Raw genomic sequence first — 20952 nt, forward strand, 5'->3', positions numbered from 1 at the left:
TTTGGGATAGTCAGTTAACTGTCACACCAGTTAAAATTAATGAAAATTATTAAATTAACAAGCACTGTACATGCATCAACTGCAGAACATATTGACTGTATCTATACAAGTTAAACTTTAGACTATCTTGGGTACTGAGATCAGCTGCTAAGAAATGGCACCTGCCTCTTATAGCTTCCAGAACAGGGAGTATATGCAGTCTGTCTGCTGGGAATGGTCCCTGCGATACTTTCCTTGTCCAGGGCTGATTTAGGAGAGTGCTAGCAGGATCCCAGTCTAGAACTGTGCCAAGGTCTAATTAAAAAAAATGTTGGCATAAATTATAGTCTCCCAGTACCAGGAGATGTTCTGCAGCACTAATATTTTTTTAAATGTGGCCTTTCCATCCCAATTACTTTTGGACAGATAGCTGGTTAGAGCATGACTTCTAGGATTGTTAGTGAGCGAATACATGAAAGGTTTTCTGAAAAGAAAAAGAGAACATGTATGATTCATGAAATTCAATAACTCAGGAGGAGAGAATAGGGTGACATAAAGGAGAAAAAGATCAATCAGAGCGTATGTGTCTGGACCTACACAACAAATATATAAGTTCTTGTATATGTTAACACAGTTTTGAGTACCAGCAGAAAAGAGTTCTGGCAGTGCACGAGGAGACGCTCCTCTAGGAAACTTTCTTGTCTTCATGCATTTTAGTAGCTTCATTTGCATCAGAGTGCAGCTCCTGAAGAACAGCTCCATTTTCTGTTGGTGATTAACTCCTCCATTGCCAATGTCAAATTGTTTTCAGTTATATGGAATATTCAAAAAATGTGAAGACATTTTCATGCTTACAGAAGCCCTATGCCTATGAGTTTAGATGCTCCATGACAAGCCAGCTGAGTTATGTGTACTGACTTACTCAAACAGGACAAGAAGAAGGACTCAATCCTTGTGCATGAACCATTAGTGTCAGAGTTAAAATCTGTTAAACACAGATTTTCCCTGAAAATATTTCTCTGCTGTTTTCTCAAAGAGACATCAAAGATCCATCACGGATGGTTGCCCAACTACTGCAAGGTCTTGAAAGACCATTGAAATCAACAGGAAATTTAAAGTCTCATGAAGTTTCTAAAGATCTGTGTGCTACCATTTCCACTGATCTTTTGTATCAAATGCAAGACATTCACAGCAATTTAAGAGGTGGCACTTTGGAGCTATACATATTCATTATCTCAGAATGCTTGTTTCCTCTCCTGGTGTCTTTCTTATGGGGATCTGAACTCTTTAGGTACCATTTTGTATTCCAAGAACTTTAATTCTCTTTTAATTCCTCAGTGGTCATATCCTCAACTATGTTTATGTTTATCTTTTTTCTCTCCAATGTCATTTCATCAGTGAATAAAATTTGGTTGATGCTTGCAGTGAGATTTATTAATTGATTCAGCAACATATTTCTATTTTTCCATTTTTCCCCCGTAAAACAATTTCTTTTTAATATTTCCAACAGAATAATCCATTTTGAGCTGATCAGAACTTTGATCCTGATCTCATCCTTGATCACTTTGGCACTGATTTAACATAATTCTTGCCTTACCAGGCAGACTAAGATAAAATCTCATGTTCATTCATCTTTGTTAAAAGATGAATGAATAAGACAGTCTTTAAAAGCTTTTTAAAGAGCAAGGTGCTGGAACTGCAGTCTCAATCTGCATTCTTTCCTGCTGTTTTATGGGATGCATTGAAAATGTGCTTTTCAGAGATCAGATCATTTTTCCAGGTTTCAAAAGGGATGTAAGCCATAAATTAAAAGGCTTGTAGGATAAGTTCAAGAATCAGTCCATTCCAGCTACAGACACCCTAGTCCCTTGAAAATTGTGATTCATCAAAAGCAAGAATTTTGTCTCATTTCTAGAACTCCAGCTAGCTTAACTCATCCATTTGTGGATTTGACTTAGCCATTTATAATAAAATAAAATAACATAAAACCCCAACCCTTCTTGGCCCTGTTAACTCAGGAAAGACAAGTGCAACTTGCTGGAATAGAATATAAATCAAGGAAATCTTACCTTATTGTAACTATCTATAGAGGCTTTGTGACATACCTTCATCTTTTATTCTCTTCTTAAATTAGCAACTAACAGATAGATAGATGACGTTTTCTAATTAGCTGCCTACTGTCATTTTTATGCGAGAAAATAATAAAAAAAAAGAAGTTAAAGAATTCCTTGGAAGCATTGTGAAAAATACACAGTAATGAGGAAGAATACTCAGCATGGTTAAACAAGCATGCCCAGCACGATGGGAAAAGTGCTCATTGAAATACTAGGTCTTGAAAATTGCCTGACTTTCCTGGGGGAACTACCACTTTAGTAGCATTCTCAGGTGAAGAAAAGAGACTCAAGGATATGTGCTTCATACCCTATCTTCTTAATAAGTGCCAGTCTGAGTATATTTTTCTAAGCTTATGGTAAAGGATCCTGAGCTTTTGTTGTTAAAATTAAATTAACAGAAGCAGACAGGTTAGGTTTAAAATTACTTCTTTGTGGACATTAAGTAATGCTAGAGAAACAGTGAGATTATGACAAGTAACATTGTCTTGAGCCTGTCACCTCCTTTTTCCTCTACTACACAAGCTGTTTTTTCAGCAGACAATCTTGTACAATATATATAGTATAGGGATTTGAATTACAGTGTAATGTAAGATTACATTTGGCACTTGGATTAAGGCCTTTGCTTCCAATTCCCCTTTGGTTTGCTGCAAAAAACTAATAAGTATGTGTCAGATCCTTTTCTCTTTTACAGAGGTTTGTGACAGGGATAAACCATATTCTCCTATTATTCTTGTTAGCTGAAGGCTCAGTGATCAGGTGCTGTACAGTTTCCCTCATTTATTCATCACTGTATTACCTTCAGTTGTGTCTTGATTGATTTGAAGTTACTTTAACATTTGTACTTCACAGAGAAGATTAGAACATTTCCATCTGACTTTCTAAGACTTTCTCTTGAGTATGGCAGTACAGCCATAGCATTCTTGAAGAATCTGGAAGAAAAGTCAACTGCTAACTCATTAAACAGGATGAGGTTTTGAGCAACCTGGTTCAGTGGAAGGTGTTACTGCCCATGGCAGGGGCTTTGGAACTAGGTTATCTTTAAGTTCTCTTCCAACTCAAACCACTCTATGATTCTATGAGTCTATAACTTAGGCAGAAAGTAGATAATCAGAAAGCAGGACCAACTCATGGTCAGCTGTTGCTTGAGAGTTGCAATACATAAACTTTATGTATACACAGTTTTATTATTTTTAAAATGTACAGATGCTGAGTCCATTCATTTGTGGGTGCTTAAGAGCACCTTGACCTGTCTGATCAGCTAAGTACCACCTAAATAGACTTTAGAGAGCATAACCAAGTTAGTTTTCAATGAGCATTAGTCGTCTATAGTGCAGAGTCAGCTTCAGAACTAATTGACAGATTCTGTATGTAGTGACTGTAATAATGTAGGCAATTCTAGGGTGGCATTAATTTCATTTTAACTAAACTAAACTGACATAGTTCAAATGAATCGTGCCACAAAAGTGTCTCCTTCTCTCCATTAACTGCACAGGTAATCTAAACAAATATCTCAGATGATGGCATCAGAAGTTTGTTAAGATGAAATCAATCTTTTCTTATTCTTCCCTCTAGCTCCCTGGGGAATAAACATTGGGTGCATTCTCAGAGCATGCATAGCAGACTGAAAAGACTGGCTATTGCATAAATGCAGCTAAGGCTGCCACTTGCTTTAAAAGAAAGGTCTAGTTAGTGTCTTTTGTGTCACATTTCATAACAGCCTAGTAGCCATGGTAACCAACAGTGGACATTCAGTTGGTTGAGATGGCTCCAGTGATGCTATCCTCCTAATGTACTGTGTAATGCAAGATCATTACGCAAGGTAGAAATGGAGACAGAAAACTGCAAGACAGTATCATACTGGTGAGAGGGAAACTTGCAGCACTTCTGTGATAAGATCTCTTTTTCCCTCTGCTGACACCTGATGTATGATATGCCCAATGGTGAATGACTTAATATTTTCATGGCTGATGGATTTAATTTTAAATCCATCATTAATTATTTTAAGGGCTAAGCTTGCCAGTTCAGCAATTCTACATATGCTGAAACAATTGTTTTGCACTACTGAAAACAGTAATTACTCTATTCCTATTATTATTATTAAGCTTATAAAAGTATTTCAAACCACTGATGGCACAGAGTGAATCATATCTGCTCTTTGTTGTATGATGAAAAATTATTGTTTCTTACTAGAAGCTAAAGCAGGTGATATTTTTAGAATGAAAATGTGAATAATTAGGGATTGAATTATATGATGTTACAGCTTTGGGCTGTCCTACTTGCAGTTCGGAAAGAACTGGTGAACTAGTTTAACCTCATGATGTATGGTATCATCACACATAAAAAGATGTGGTTCTTCTGCTACCGTACATTAGAGGAACATTGCTTTGCTCTCTTTTTCCTGAATAATTACATACTGAAAGTAGGATAGTATATAATAACAACTATCATAATGCCAATACAGTTTCCTGAAGTCTTTTTTGTTATCTTGTTGTTTATAGATGTTAGTCATTTTGACAAAGAAGTAAATCCCTTAAATGGTTTTATCCTTTCCATAGCTAGTTATTAAATCAATAGATTTTCACAGGCAATGGAGGATTGTTGATCCATGGTTCTATCTGAAGAAAGCCCATGCAAAATAAACCAAGAAATATCAGAGATTCTTTAAAGGACAGACAAGCGCTTACATATATTGGTTTTAATTTGCTTGTTTAGTTGTAATTAGCAGTATGATTTTTCAGGTAGAAGTAGGTTAAAATGACATACACAGCACTATGCCTGTGGATAGGTCAGCATTGATGAATATAAACTGGTGTCATTCTTTACATCTAGTGGATTGAAAACTCCACTACCTTATTGCCTGTCTTTGAGTACTTTGTTATGTGTGATATTATCTGCTTTTTCAAACCCTAATTCTGGGTTTGGTTAAAGCTTCTGCATGCCAATTGTGCTGGCAGGTAGATGGATGTTACACGCTTATTCCTCAGCAATGCCTCTGCTATAAACTAAACTCAATAAGGCTGATCTCAATTTTAGATATCTACATCACAGACATCTACCTTTGAGCCCATCACTACTCATAGAACACATTGCTGTTTGACTTTAGATGTTTTCCAGGAGGATGATTTGCACAATTAAAGTGCTTATTTCTACCTGTAGACTATGTGGGTTTAGGAGCTTCAATAAGGACTTCTGCTTAGTAAAAATTTGCTTTTATACTGATGAAGCTTCCTCAGTGGGTTATTACTTAGACCATTCTGGGTGGCTTGGGAAGCTCATAGGGGACTGCTGCCAGGAACTGGTACCCCAGAAACTGATTACCTAGATAGCATTAACAGGAAGGAGAAGCAAAGGCTGGATTAAACATTGAACCTAGTCCAGAAGAGTGGCAGAAATTAAAAATAAAAAAGTCAGCTTGTTATTTCCTTCACCAAGACCACTTCAGGACTTTTGTCTAACTGGGTTACATCCATACCAGTAAATAAAGCCATTTCAGGACAATACTCCTAAGTACAGAAACTTGACTATCTTAATGCAGTCCTCTAATGCAGACCTCTTCATTAAGAAGAGGTCTTGCCATAGTTTTGGCCTGTGCTGACAGTTTTTAGATAAGGGGAGTCACAAGCCAGGGACCCAAACTCCAAAAATGTTTGGATATGGTTACCCTATTTTGGAGAATAGGCAAGTTTAATGATGTGGTTGTGGACTACTTCATGCCACTTGCCCTCAGTGACAGAGAATATTTCTGATCATATTTAATTTACTAGTATTGATGCAGCTACAGTGGATGCATGCATTAGTTCCTGATAAAGTTAAACTGACTGCATTTTTTTTAAGCTTTCCAGAAAGTTAACTCCAACTCTTCTGTACTGTAGAAACATTCTGTATTTACTGTCATTAGAATGATGGCATATTTGATTATCCTTCTCATTTGTGTGTCCTTTGGCTGTTACCCAAACTGCCAGTAGCTAGTTTTTCCTGTGCACCTGGAGAAGAATCTCAAAATGAACACTAATTTGTAATTAAAATAATATCCACTGATAGGAAAAGCTGTTTGAACAAAAACCAGCCATGTTGCTATGGCCACACTCAGTTTCTCATGTTATAGCACAAGTTACTCTTTCTGTTACCGCCTGTCATTCTTTTGCACAGGTTGGTTTTGGTTTTTTTCTTCCACGTTTAACCCTTAGAGTTTTCCTTCTTCAGAAAGGGAAATGCAGTCCTTTGCAACCACAAATCTGTCAAAATTCATTACCACTGTACCTACAAAACTGTAACCTCTGGGAGATTATTTCAACAAATACTTAAAAAGGAGTTTCATAACAGTTGGCAATATCCAATCACAAATAAGATTCAATGTCATGCTGCATACTTGCATAATATAAAAATCTCTCAAGTAACACTCATTTGTGAGATATGGAGCTTCTATGAGCAATTATCGGTGACCCTATCTTGAATACACCAATCAAATTAGCATTCATCAGGACAAAAAAGTACATTTTTTTAACAATAAAAAGAAAAAGGAAGCAGTCTCAGAACAGAAAACCATAATGAGTGTCAGGAGTTCTCCCACTGGGATTTATCTGTGATTATGTCAACCTTCTTCAGACCAATTCAAATTTTGCAAGAGGGAAAGAGACCCACAGAACTAGGAGCAGTGTTTTTGCAGTCCATTTCTTAAAAATAAAAATACTTGTCTGACAACTGAAGTAAGGTTTCAGAATCTGACCTAGGAGTAGCAGACAGCTCTTTCTAATGTCTAATTTTAGACAATGACATATCTGCCAGGACAAAACGGAGGTGGGGGAAGCATTTAAGAGACAGTGTTGAAAATGATAAACCCGTTATATGGCTGAAATAAACTGGGTTTATTCTCCTGAAGAATTTAGTCCCATTAATTAGATTCTTGTAGTTTTTTACTTTTTCTTTGCTTCTGTTCACCTAGTTAAAGACACAATAATAAGAACAGAACTTAATCGTTGTTGTGAGTTTCCATGTAATTTGGAAGCATCCTTATAATTAGGGATATTTTTTTCAGAGATTTCATACTCCTAGAATGAATGTTACAAACCCCAGCACTGGCCATACTTGTGCTTTTAATGTTACATACACATGAGTTAAAACACAGGCCCAGTCCTCAGACCGAGGATCAGAACTTGTGACTCTCCTCACAGCTTAGTGCACTAATAATAGGCTGAAGCGTGTTTCTCCCTCTTTATAGTTCAGTGAATCATGATTTTTTTTTTCAAAGATGAACAGCTTCAATTATCAGAGCAGTAATTTCCTCACTGCAAAAAGTCTGTGAACTTGCAGAAAGGCAAAAGATACCAGTGTATACTCTACCAAGCCAAACAGAGTTCATAACCAGTCTTGCAGTTTTTTAACCTGTTTCGTGTAAAGGGCAGGGTTGCCATGACCAGCTCTTCTATCTGCCTTTTGTTTGTCTTCTGCTTTCGTCTGTCTACTTGTTTTTAAACAGAATGACCAAAGCAAGTATTCCAAAACGACAGTTATGAGCAGACAGGTGTCTTCTCCAGACCCTTTCTTGGTCACTGAGACTCCAAGGAATGGACTGGATTTGAATACACGTTTCATGTTGTTTAAAACCAGTTAGTTTTCTAACTCTGTGTTACAGGTCATCAGTTTTGGCTATCCCATTTTGAGGTGTGGAATTCTTCCCTTGCAATTTGTAAGAAAGTTAGCTGTGACAATATTCATTACCTTGTTGCCTGCCTCTTGTTTTGTATCAGTATGTAACATTTTTCTCTAATAAGTACAATCCTAGAGTCAGAGTAACGGATGTTTGAGTACAATTCTATGTTTATTATTTTAACATTAAAAGAATTCAGGCCTGATTTTCATTATCTTGATTTAATTTTACATTAATTTAATTTTTCATTGACTAAAATTGTAAGAAGGTAGAGGTTTCTGTCATCAATCAGGACAATTTTGATCTTTTTTAATTTTTAAGAAGAGTTGCATGCTGTGACCTAGAATCCCTCCATCCTGCTATTTCTGTAGGCAAGTGGAAGCTTGTGCATAGAAGGGAACCAGTGTAGCAGTTCTGAGCTTTGTCTCAGTTTGGAATCACTGCTGAGATAGTGAAGATAATAAGATTACAGGATGTGATCACTAGTGTGACAGCAACTCATACAGACAAGATCAGCCTTTTTGCAGCCTAGCTCTCACCCATGCTGCTAGTGGGATAGCTGTGACAATGCAAAGCTCAGCAAAGTAATTCAGGATATAAATAGTACATGGGACATGTAGTTGGGTATCCTTTGAACTGAAAGGCCACAGCTAGACATTAATACTGAAGGCAGCCAGATTAAATGTATTTAAACCCAGATGTATTTAAACCCAGATTAAATACATCTATATAATGCACAGCCACATTTGTCCTTAAATTGTAGACAGTTTCTATTCAGAATATGAATACTTATCACAGTATGCATATGTTCAGTTCTCAGTCTTAATACACATGAATATAATATGAATGCCTAACCCTGTTATTATTTTTTCCAGGTTTACATCATCTTAACTGCTCCCAATCAGGTCCCCAATCTTAAAGGAATAAACTAACATATTAGTGTTGATTAGGATCATTGAAAAGGAAGAGGGAAAACAGTTGTATCTATCACCTACTTGAAGCACCGGAAAGACTGTATTCAGTACTGCTTCTTATCTCACTGCTTCTGTGGGTCTGGCAATGAGCAAAGGTACAAGACAGTCAGTACCCTGTCAGTTTGGGTAAACCCTTTATCTTTATTCTGCCTTCTCTCTCAGTCAAATTGAACAGATTGATATCTTCCAAGGTAGAAGACAAGAGTGGAGATGGAGATCCTTTTCAATGAAAATGATGGAAAGTAGATTCGAAGAACTGTTAAAATTTCTGATAGTACTGAGAATGGACAAGGAAGGGTACAAAGAATGTCAGCTAGGCAGAGAAGAAATCATGAATATAATACGAAAAGATGAAATACAGGGAATTTTAGATTACTGATATTGAAGAAAAAGAACATGTATAAGAACGAATAAAAAGGAAATAAAAAAATTGAGGGTCAGCAACCACTCTTGATGTGAAAGAAAATGTTCATCTGGAGATTTGCTGAGTCTCTGAAAGGCAGAAACATCATAGGTGGTGAACAAATGATAGGAACACAAAAGTGCAAAGCACTCTTGTCTGCAAGGAGTTGAAGCAATAGACATAGTAAGGCAAATAAGTCTCATTTTTATACTATCATAGCAGTGCATGGGATTTCACAGCCTTAGAGAAGACTGCCCACAGGTAGGACTGGTTATAGTGGAGACACCAATGAGCTGACTAATACATTTTTTGTTAGTTTAAGTAAAATTAAAACCCTGGGTTTACTGATTATTTTAACATATCTTGGGAGAGTTTTTAGAAGACAAACCGTGGATTTAAAGAACAGTGACTGGTATATAAGATGAAGCTAAAGCAGTTTAGGTAGGATACAGATCAAAGCTCATTGGTTGTGGGTCTCTGCTAATGCATTTTAGCATTTAAGCTGAATCACTTGAGTGAGGTTGATTTAATCCTTCTCAGGCTTCCTTCCATCATAATATCTGACATCCTTTCCCAGGGTTATATTTTGAACTCCAAGTTCCTCTGTGAACTGGGGAACTGGATAGAGAGCTTTAATGTCTGTGGATTCTCATGTTCATGTCTGAGCATCCAGTCATGCTTCTAGATGCCCTGAAAATAATGAATTTTTTCTGTGTATACATGTACAAACACCATTTAATGGTCTCATCAAGGTCTGGATCAATACTTTTATATTGCCTTGGATAGCATAGTTAAGACATCTACTATTTTCTCAAGGTATTGTTTAACACAAGCACTCAGTAAATACTATACATGCTTTTTCTATTTTTTCCTGAGTGAAGTCTTTAACACATTTTCTTGGATTCATGAAATGGAGAAGAATGAAAAGAATTTTTTTTTTTTTTTTTTTTATTTCATAGAATCATAGAATGGGTTGGGTTGGAAGGAACCTTAAAGGTCACCTGATTTCAATCCACTGCCATGGGCAGGGACACCTTCCACTTAGACCAGGTTCCACTTCAAACTTTGCCTTAAAAACTTCCAGGGATGGGACATCCACAGCTTCTGTGGGCAACTTGTTTCAGCATCTCACCACACTCATGGTAGCGAACTTGTATCTACCATGTGAATCTTGTGTGATGCAGCCTTTTAGATGAGTAAGGCAAGAAGAATGGATAGGACAAGGAGATAATACGCATTCTGTCCTAATACATGATGAACTCTTGTCCTGTTTAAAGCAGGTCTCTCATAAAAAGAAAGAGGTTGTTTCTTTTTATTGTGGGGTGTTTTGTGTGTGTGTGTGTGTGGTTGTTTGGTTCGGGTTTGTTTTGGGTTTTTTTTCATTAACAGCTGGGTTGAGGAAATAGTCTTTACTTCATTTGTCCCTGAGGGAAACTATTCAGGGTTGCAACTTCTCTTAATATATATTTTACATAGAGAAGTATTGTAACTGTCCTAATCTATGGGAAAATCATAGAATCATAGAATAGTTAGGATTGGAAAGGACCTTAAGATCATCTAATTCCAACCCCCCTGCCATGGGCAAGGACACCCCACACTAAACCATGTCATCCAAGGCCTCATCCAAGCTGGCCTTGAACACTGCCAAGGATGGAGCATTCACAACCTCCCTGGGCAACCCATTCCAGTGCCTCACCACCCTCTCAGGAAAGAATTTCTTCCTTAGATCTAATCTAAACTTCCCCTGTTGAAGTTTGAACCCGTTACCCCTTGTCCTGTCACTACAGTCCCTGATGAATAGTCCCTCCCCAGCATCCTTATAGGCTCCCTTCAGATACTGGAAGGCTGCTCTGAGGTCTCCACGCAGCCTTCTCTTCTCCAGGCTGAACAACCCCAACTTTCTCAGCCTGTCTCCATACGGGAGGTGCTCCAGTCCCCTGATCATCCTCGTGGCCTTCCTCTGGACTTGTTCCAGCAGTTCCATGTCCTTTTTATGTTGAGGACACCAGAACTGCACACAATACTCCAAGTGAGGTCTCCCAAGAGCAGAGTAGAGGGGCAGGATCACCTCCTTCGACCTGCTGGTCATGCTCCTTTTGACACAGCCCAGGATACGGTTGGCTTTCTGGGCTGCGAGCACACACTGCCGGCTCATGTTCTTTTTTTCATCGACCAACACCCACAAGTCCTCCTCTGAAGGGCTGCTTTGAATCTCTTCTTTGCCCAACCTGTAGCTGTGCCTGGGATTGCTCCCACCCAGGTGTAGGACCTTGCACTTGGCATGGTTAAACTTCATCAGGTTGGCATCAGCCCACCTCACAAGTGTGTCGAGGTCCCTCTGGATGGCATCCCTTCCCTCCGGCGTATCAACCGAACCACACAGCTTGGTGTCATCGGCAAACTTGCTGAGGGCGCACTCAATCCCACTGTCCATGTCACCGACAAAGATGTTGAACAAGACTGGTCCCAACACCGATCCCTGAGGGACACCACTCGTTACCGGTCTCCAGCTGGACATCGAGCCATTGACCACAACTCTCTGCGTTTGGCAATCCAGTCAGTTCTTAATAATTAATAAAATAGTTAATCAAAGATTGTGCATTCGTAAGCATCAGAAATTCTACACTTTAATCAAAAATTCTTTCCTGAAGAAGTCTAAGAATTCTAACAAAGATCAGGTTTAAGCCCTATATCTGTAGTACAAGTTAAAAATCCAAACAAAATTGAGACACAAATTCATTAATAGCCAGGCTTCATTAGTTCTTCTGTTTATGAAGTTCCTTATTGTCTCAATGAAGCAGCTGGTCATGGGTTAGATTGCATTATCACATTCTGCTCTATATTAGGAAAGCTGTGAGAAGTTCAATTCTCAGAAGACTGATAATGGGTCATAATCTTCCTGACAGTATTTTAAAAATATCCAAGACATTTAACTCTCTGCTTATTAAAGAAAAAAAAAATTAATATTACTTTAATGAACTTGTTCATTCTCATTCCTTATCACTTATCAGCTCATGCTAGGACCATAGTTTGAATTTGGACCAGTAGTGAATAAAAATAATTTCCATCTGATACAAATTTTTTTACTTGCTTTGATAAACTAAGCCTTCTCTTCAGAAAAAGGGAGCATAATTCCACTTGCTGCTGTGGGATCCTTACCCATTGTGGCAGAAGGAAGTCACAGATGGAACATGGGCTACAACTGCAATATTAAAACCATTAGTCTCAAATAGTGATTCCTGACTTCTGTGCCAAGTGATACTCAGTGATCCATCCACTCTGTTCACATCTCACCTTTTCCTGAGCAGAATAGTGCACCCTTTATATGAAACACTTGGTCCTTGGCTTCTTTGAACCTAAAATAAAACTTCCACATGTTTGTGTGTGTGCATGTATGTATGCATGGGTTATAGAAATCATAGTGGCTACCTTCAGCTTGTAGAACATGTTTTATTCATGACATGAAACTGATGCAAGTTACGCATACCTTATGACACATAAAATATGAGATTATTTGGAGACTATAAACCTTCTGGCATAGTGCCAGAAGAATTTTTGGTGGGGAGAAATTTAAAGCTTATTCCATTGTACCTTCTGGGAGCTGTTCCTGGAGCAAAGCAGTCTCTCAGAAACCACCCGGAATAATTTTCCAAAGGGAACTAGATGATTTGGTAGGTGGCGATCAAATGAATTAACATTTGTGCAGTGATGATGACATGAGATTAGGGGACCGATATCTGATTTTGGCAGTGCAGAAACATTTATTGCCTCTTAGTAAGTAAAGCAGGGATAGAAAGGCATGACACTGCTTATGCTACTTAGATCCACAAGGCAAAACAGATATCCTATCCAGATCCACAATGAAAACTATTACTGGTGTGTGCTGTTCCCTTCCATGTGCCTGAACACTGAATTGGCAGAGTCAGCATTGCCAGGAGGATGCTTATACTGAAAAAATAAGAATGACTGAAGGCTACTGTTTGAACTAATGCACTGACACAGTTTTGCTTACCAGGATGGATACAACTAAAACCTCCATGTTTTTTATATCTGATTACTCAGCATTTCTAATAAGGGATTTTTTGTGTATGTGTGCGTGGTTTGTTTGTTTGTTTAGTTTTTTCTTTGTTTTTCTTAGGAAAAAAGATTTAAGAAATACATAATTTTAAACAAAATTGACAGGTGCATTCCAGTCAATTAGATGGGTATACTTACCTCTTTTCCCAATTGCTTTAAACTGAAGTTCTTGAACATTTATTTTTGGGTAATCATTTCAAAATTAAAATAATCTCAGTCTCATTTTAAGTGCCTTTCCGTTTAATTTTCCTCATGAAAAATAGTAATTAATGTTTAGCTGTTAAGTAGAGTGATCATGCTTACTTATACTTACATATTTTGGGGGTAAAAAAACTATAAAACAGTATAGGAACACAATGTTTGTCATGTTATTACCCATAACGATCCCAAAGACCAAGAGCAGGATGCAGAGAACAGATGTGAGTATGGTTTTAAAACCATTTACATTTAGGTTAATAAAAAAAAAAAAAAAAAGATAAAAAAAAAAAAAAGAATGAAAAAAAAAGAATGGAGGGGAAGGGCTTTTGAACTTAATTCCTCACAAAGATCACATCCATTAGAAACAGTTTCTGGATAGACTTATATAATCTTCTATTAAGAGACTAAAAGCCACTTTGCTTGTGGTTATTTCCAGTAGATTTGTGTATATCCACCTATTTAAGGAGTTACTTTACTTTTTTACCACATCAGCTTGTTGCTTCTGTGTTTACTGTTTGAATGACAAAAATTCCCAGTCTCTGATAAGACTCAAGACTTAGTGCTTGGTGCTCTGAGCACAGAGCAGTCCCACTGGTATAGGGTACAGCAAGAATTAATGCTGCCTGGAATAAAAGCTGTTAGTTTCATATGTCAAGGCAGTTGTTCTAAAAAAAACGTATATCAGAAAAGGGATGTTATGGGACGATCCCAACTGTTACATTGAATCACAGCCTTGTTCAAGACACACGACAAACACATTGCCTTGGGTAAAATATCCAGCTGAGTGGAATCTAATAAATCTTTAGATTCAGTTTATTATTTTTCTCCCTGAAGTTACTGTTAGTACTTGAGAGAGAATTAAAAAAAAGAAAAAAAAAAAAAAAAAAGAGAGAGAGAAGAAAAAAATACCTGTATTTTTCAGCCTTCTTGGTAGCCTGCTGATTTTCCATACCCTGCTGTGCTCCCCTGCTTATCTTCTATCCTACTTCAGCAGTTTTAACAGGTGTATGCGGATCATTGGGTTGGCTGCTTTCCATGTGTTCTGGTCATGCTTAAGACGGTGCTCTGCTATCTACAACATTTTGTTTTCTACTGCAGAAACAGTATTTTATTTTCCATTAAAAAACAACTTTGGCCTTAGAAACATTCACCTAGAAAGTAACATAAAAAGAACTCTACTGACTGGCCTTCAATTACTAAAGGATGGAAACTCATAGGAAAAGATAAAACCTATAAAACTCGAGTTCAGCAGTGCTGTCTGTGAGTAGTCTTAAGGCAATGACAAAGCTTAAGTAGGCAGCAGGGCTTTGATTTTTAGCTGTGCTGTCTAGTTTGTTTCAGTCAGCAAAGTAATATTCTTTTCATTAAATATTTAATTTGAATTTTCCATGTTAAACTGCAATTTTTTTAACTTGATAAAAAATCTTGTGTGCTTGGGGACATTATGATCACACCATCATTTTGTGCTAAATCTGCCTGCTGCCTCTCTCTACAACTTCCTCTTCTTTTTTCTGTCTTCTCTCTGCTTTCTTTGTATTTCTTTTTCTTTCCCTTCCTCTTTCTTTTCTTTCCCTTCCTCTTTCTTTTCTTTCCCTTCCTCTTTCTTTTCTTTCTCTTCCTCTTTCTTTTCTTTCTCTTCCTCTTTCTTTTCTTTCTTCCTTCACTCCTCCCCTCACTCTTTGATTCAGCACTTGACTTTCTTTCCCTTGTTTTTCTTCTCACTCTCTCTCATTCTCTCCCTCTTCCTTCATTTGCTGCCCACCTGTCTTCCCAGTTAGTAAGCCTATGTATGTCCAAAGACTGTTTGATGCAGAGTACTTAAAAAGTGCATAGTTTAGGAAAGCTTGTTCCCCTTTCATTTCTTATTTTATTTTCTTCTTACCTCCAATGAAGTTACCTGACTCCTGGCTCAGTAGTTATTGATAAAAACTGTTTGAAGGTAAGAAAGGTTAAGAGAAATTCCTCAAGAAAATACTTTATGTAAAGTCTCTTGATGCCAGCGTTGCTACACAGGAAAAACAGATGAGAAAAATACTGGAGCCCAACAGGATATTTGGGCTAACCTAATTCATTTATTAGAGCTTGAATTTCTCTCCTCATGACCTGCTAATTTGTTCTGTCTCCAGCAACATCAGTAATTCACAGAAGACAGCAGATACAAAGGTGATTTTTATTAGTCACTTGGTGAATCTGTGAATGGCTGTGCCTGTCAAAGGCTCCTTTTCATTCATATTAACAATAATTTCTTCTGCATTAAGCAGTCCATTTGTATAAATGGAGGTCATTAAAGCTCCTGTGAGAGCCTAGTGTAGATTTGGATGAGTTCCACTTGGATATGTTGCTATTTCCCATGTCAGTGGAATATTATTTCTGAAAAATATTTACAACACTGAAGATAAAGAAAGAAGGATGGTATTGTCACACTTTCTCCAAGGTTTTACACAACACTAACAAGGATTTATTTTATGTATTTATTTCCTAATCATTAAAGAAAAAATAAATTCACCCTATTTTTTATCTTTCAAGATAAATATGCACCATTTTTATCTTCCCAGAATTCTCACATGAAATTCAGTGCAATGTTTGTAGGAAATTCCTTACTCAGCCTGAGGCTGGAAGAAGAAGCAAAGACATTTTAGGTTATTCTTATGTCTTCCTACTTCAGGGTTTGAAAGACCTCCAATATAATTCAGCAAGTTTGCCGATGACACCAAGCTGTGGGGTTCGGTTGATAACGCTGGAGGGAAGGAATGCCATCCAGAGGGACCTCGACACACTTGTAAGGTAGGCTGATGCCAACCTTATGAAGTTTAATCATGCCAAGTGCAAGGTCCTACACCTGGGTGGGTGCAATCCCAGGCACAACTACCGGTTGAGCAGAGAAGAGATTCAGAGCAGCCCTGCAGAGAAGGACTTGGGGATGTTGGTAAATGAGAAAATGAACATGAGCCAGCAGTGTGCGCTCGCAGCCCAGAAAGCCAACCGTATCCTGGGCTGCATCAAAAGGACCGTGACCAGCAGGTCAAAGAGGGTGATCCTGCCACTCTGCTCTGCTCTCGTGAGACCTCACTTGGAGTATTGTGTGCAGTTCTGGCGCCCTCAACATAAAAAGGAGATGGAACTGTTGGAACAAGTCCAGAGGAGGGCCACGAGGATGATCAGGGGACTGCAGCACCTCCCATACGACGATAGGCTGAGAAAGTTGGGGCTGTTCAGCCTGGAGAAGAGAAGGCTGCGTGGAGACCTCAGAGCAGCCTTCCAGTATCTGAAGGGGGCCTACAAGGATGTTGGGGAGGGACTATTCATCAGGAACTGTAGTGACAGGACAAGGGGTAACGGGTTCAAACTTCAACAGGGGAAGTTTAGATTAGATCTAAGGAAGAAATTCTTTCCTGAGAGGGTGGTGAGGCACTGGAATGGGTTGCCCAGGGAGGTTGTGAATGCTCCATCCTTGGCAGTGTTCAAGGCCAGGTTGGATGAGGCCTTGGGTGACATGGTTTAGTGTGGGGTGTCCCTGTCCATGGCAAGGGGGTTCAGAGCTAGATGGTCTTAAGGTCTTTTCCAACCCTAACTATTCTATGATAATTCATATATTTTTTGAGTACCTAGCTTATCACAAACTCCTCAGTTTTTGAGTGATGATGTCTTAGGTTCCGTAACTTGGAAATGCTTCCCAATTGTATATTGATCATTCTGAGTGGTATAAAATATCATATATCTCTGTTCTCTAAAGAGTGTTCGGAGTAACGCCACCCATGATAATTGTTTTGGTGTGAATGACAGTAAATTTGACCAAAGATCTAACTGGGAACTAAAAAAAAAAGATTTTTCATATGTCTGAAATCTTCCCTGATAGTGATGGATGAGAGATCTAAAATAAATACTTGTGTTTGGATTATTTTAACAATGTTTTCTGTCTTTAATATGTAATGATACCAATGCCCAATTTATTGTCCTGGAAAGCTCATGTATGAAAACACTGTTATTCGTGTTCACCATGGTAACGCCAAAAGCCAGTTAAGAACTTGCTATCTAAGTTATAAACCTAGACACAGAATAGGGAATAAAATATACAGACATCTCATACTCCTTTAAAACTATGTTTTATGGGCTGCTGCAGATGACTTGTTAATTAAGGCTCTCTATACTTCACAGATAATGTCTAGCATAATACTGAGTTCTAATCTTGACATTTCATTTTTCTTCCCCTGCACCTACTGATGTCTCCTTCGTTTTTCTACATTCTCCCCCTCAAAGAGGTATAAGATAAAAACCACATTTATCTATGCTATTGACAAGCAGAATGACTTAGCAGTCAAAGAACAATTGACTTTCGATAAGACTTAAGCTCATGGCTTTTAATAAGTCCTTCTTGGCTATTCTTCAGTCTCATGCTCCTTGATAAGTGTGCCTTAATATCTCCTTCAGGACTGGATAAATTGAATTCAGAAATCGAGGTTTACTAGTGAAATATGATTTTTTTCAAGTTATGGAGGAGACGGTTTTCTGACCAGGAAAGTGATTCAAAAAGAGTATTTTTAAATGTAAAAGAATAGCTCATAAAATTGTTTTTAGGAGCTACCTAATTACACAAGTACCCACGTTTGATGGTTTCTTTAATTTACAACAAAAAATTACTTTGGATTATGTTGATTCTAGTATTTGGTCACAATATATTTGTTTAAATTACTTATTATTAATGAATTATTATTGTTTAAATAAAAAGGTACCTCAATGGTATTAAATTATCACTCTCCATACAATTCCCAGGCTTATTTAGGAGTTACAAGAGGCTGGACACCCTTCCTAACAGGCAATGTGAAGTTAAACATCCTCTTTTGGCTGATTTAAGATTTTAGCTAATATTCCTGTGCTTACTCAACTCAGTGTCAGAGAACAGAGCTGGGCTCCTTTAGTTGGCTAATAGAGGTATGACCCATGTGAAATAACCTGTGGTTTTCATTCATATGCAGAGATTTATTGTTAGGTATAATTAGATGTCTAATTTCCTTCTAAGGCCTACTTGCCTAAGTTCCTGGAGCAGGTCTGATGGACAAAGAACAGGTCCAGCACACAAAGACAACACAGCAGTCCAGTTTTTTAAAACACAGCTGGAGCATCTGCTTACTTCTGCCTAATTTCTGCATAATAAAGAAGTGGCTGAAGCAGTCACCACTGAGGAAGAGACATGTTCTAGACCTTCTCAAGTTTGTATTTCCACTCCACTAGATATTTCCAAGTGTGTGTGAGAAGTTTCTGAATGAATCTGCTGAGGACAAGCTATTATGAATGTAGGAATGGTTGTTAGGGTTCAGAAAAAATACCAAAGTCCATGGTTTGGAAGAAAGTATAACCCAAATTTAATGAGGAACATTGAATGAGGTGTTTGTATCCCACAAAAGGGCATATGTTCAAAGGTATCTTGTTCATAAATGGTTGTTTCTGGGAATTGTCTTGATCAGCATAACCGTAAGCTGTGCCTTTCTCTTAGTACTGACTACAACAAGCCTAAGTACCTAATTCTAACGTGTTATGTGACCCTGTGGAGGTGAAGCTTTTAGTTTTCAGTGCATTACAGTGCTCTGATTCTGGGAAAAAAATAATCTGGTCATCTTGGCCAGTCAGCTTAGCATCTCTGTAAAGTCAACAAATAGAAATAATTACTTTCAAGGTGCATTTATCTTAGCTTGTCTGCCTTTGCTTAGAGGATTCACACCTCAGAAATTATAGTTCTCTTTACTGCTTTTAAGGGAAATCTAGCTGAGATTTAACCATTGAAATTTTACATATTTTAAATTATGTCAATTCCTTTCTCTGAATATGTCTACAGATGTCTAAAAACGTGACCTTAAAATGCAAATAAGAAAATTAATTTATTAAGCCTTCTATGATTCTATGATTCTGTGTCTTTTAGGAAGATATAGGCTATGAACATGTTGGATAAGTTGACACATTCATTTTCTGCAACTATATGTATTCCTTCAGCCTTCAGAAAGGTTCAGATGCTTTAACTACTCATGATCAAACAACTAAGAAGTGGAAATTCCTGTTACATTAAGTTGTTTAAATTGCAGAAGATCTGAGATTGTTTAATGAACTGGAAGTTGGTTTTTCATAGAATAGAAGTATCATAGAATCATAGAACAGTTAGGATTGGAAAGAACCTTAAGATCATCTAGTTCCAACACCCCTGCCATGGGCAGGGACACATCACACCTAACCATGTCACCCGAGGCCTCATCCAACCTGGCCTTGAACACCGCCAGGGATGGAGCATTATCGCTTGTCCTGTCACTACAGTCCCTGATGAAGAATCCCTCCCCAGCAACCTTATAGCCTCCCTTCAGATACTGGAAGGCTGCTCTGAGGTCTCCACGCAGCCTTCTCTTCTCCAGGATGAACAGCCCCAACTTTCTCAGCCTGTCTTCATACAGGAGGTGCTCCAGTCCCCTGATCATCCTCATGGCCCTCCTCTGGACTTGTTCCAACAGTTCCATCTCCTTTTTATGTTGAGGGCGCCAGAACTGCACACAATACTCCAAGTGAGGTCTCCCAAGAGCAGAGTAGAAAGGCAGGATCACCTCCTTCCACCTGCTGGTCACGCTCCTTTTGATGCAGCCCAGGATATGGTTGGCTTTCTGGGCTGCGAGCACACACTGCCGGCTCATGTTCTTTTTTTCATCGACCAACACCCACAAGTCCTTCTCTGCAGGGCTGCTCTGAATCTCTTCTTTGCCCAACCTGTAGCTGTGCCTGGGATTGCTCCCACCCAGGTGTAGGACCTTGCACTTGGCATGGTTAAACTTCATCAGGTTGGCATCAGCCCACCTCACAAGTGTGTCGAGGTCCCTCTGGATGGCATCCCTTCTCTCTGATCTATCAACCGAACCCCACAGCTTGGTGTCATCAGCAAACTTGCTGAGGGCGCACTCAGTCCCACTGTCCCTGTCACTGACAAAGATGTTGAACAAGACCGGTCCCAACACCGATCCCTGAGGGACACCACTCGTTACCGGTCTCCAGCTGGGCATTGAGCCATTGACCACAACTCTTTGCGTGCGGCCATCCAGCCAGTTCTTTTCCACTGAGTGGTCACTTATCAAATTGATGTCTCTCCAGTTTAGAGACAAGGATGTCGTGTGGGGCAGGGTCGAAGGCTTTGCACAAGTCCAGGTAGATGACATCAACTGCTCTGCCCCTGTCCATCAGTTTCATAGCCCCATCATAGAAGGCCACCAAATTGGTCAGGCAGGATTTCCCCTTAGTGAAGCCATGCTGGCTGTCACCAACCACCTCCTTGTTTTTCATGTGCCTTAGCATGCCTTCCAGGAGAAGATTTTGCCAGGCACAGAGGTGAGACTGACTGGTCTATATTTCCCTGAGTCATCCATTTTCCTCTTCTTGAAAATGGGGGTTATATTACCCTTTTTCCAGTCACCTGGAACTTCACCTGTTTTCTAAGATTTCTAGGTTTTCTAAGACTGTGCAATACCTTACTTTGACTTAGCAATATCTTATCTGTTTGCAAACACCTGTGATTTCGTAATTGTCTTCAAGTTC

This window comes from Psittacula echo (assembly GCF_963264785.1).
Source record: "Psittacula echo genome assembly, chromosome: 3".
NCBI lineage: Eukaryota > Metazoa > Chordata > Aves > Psittaciformes > Psittacidae > Psittacula > Psittacula echo.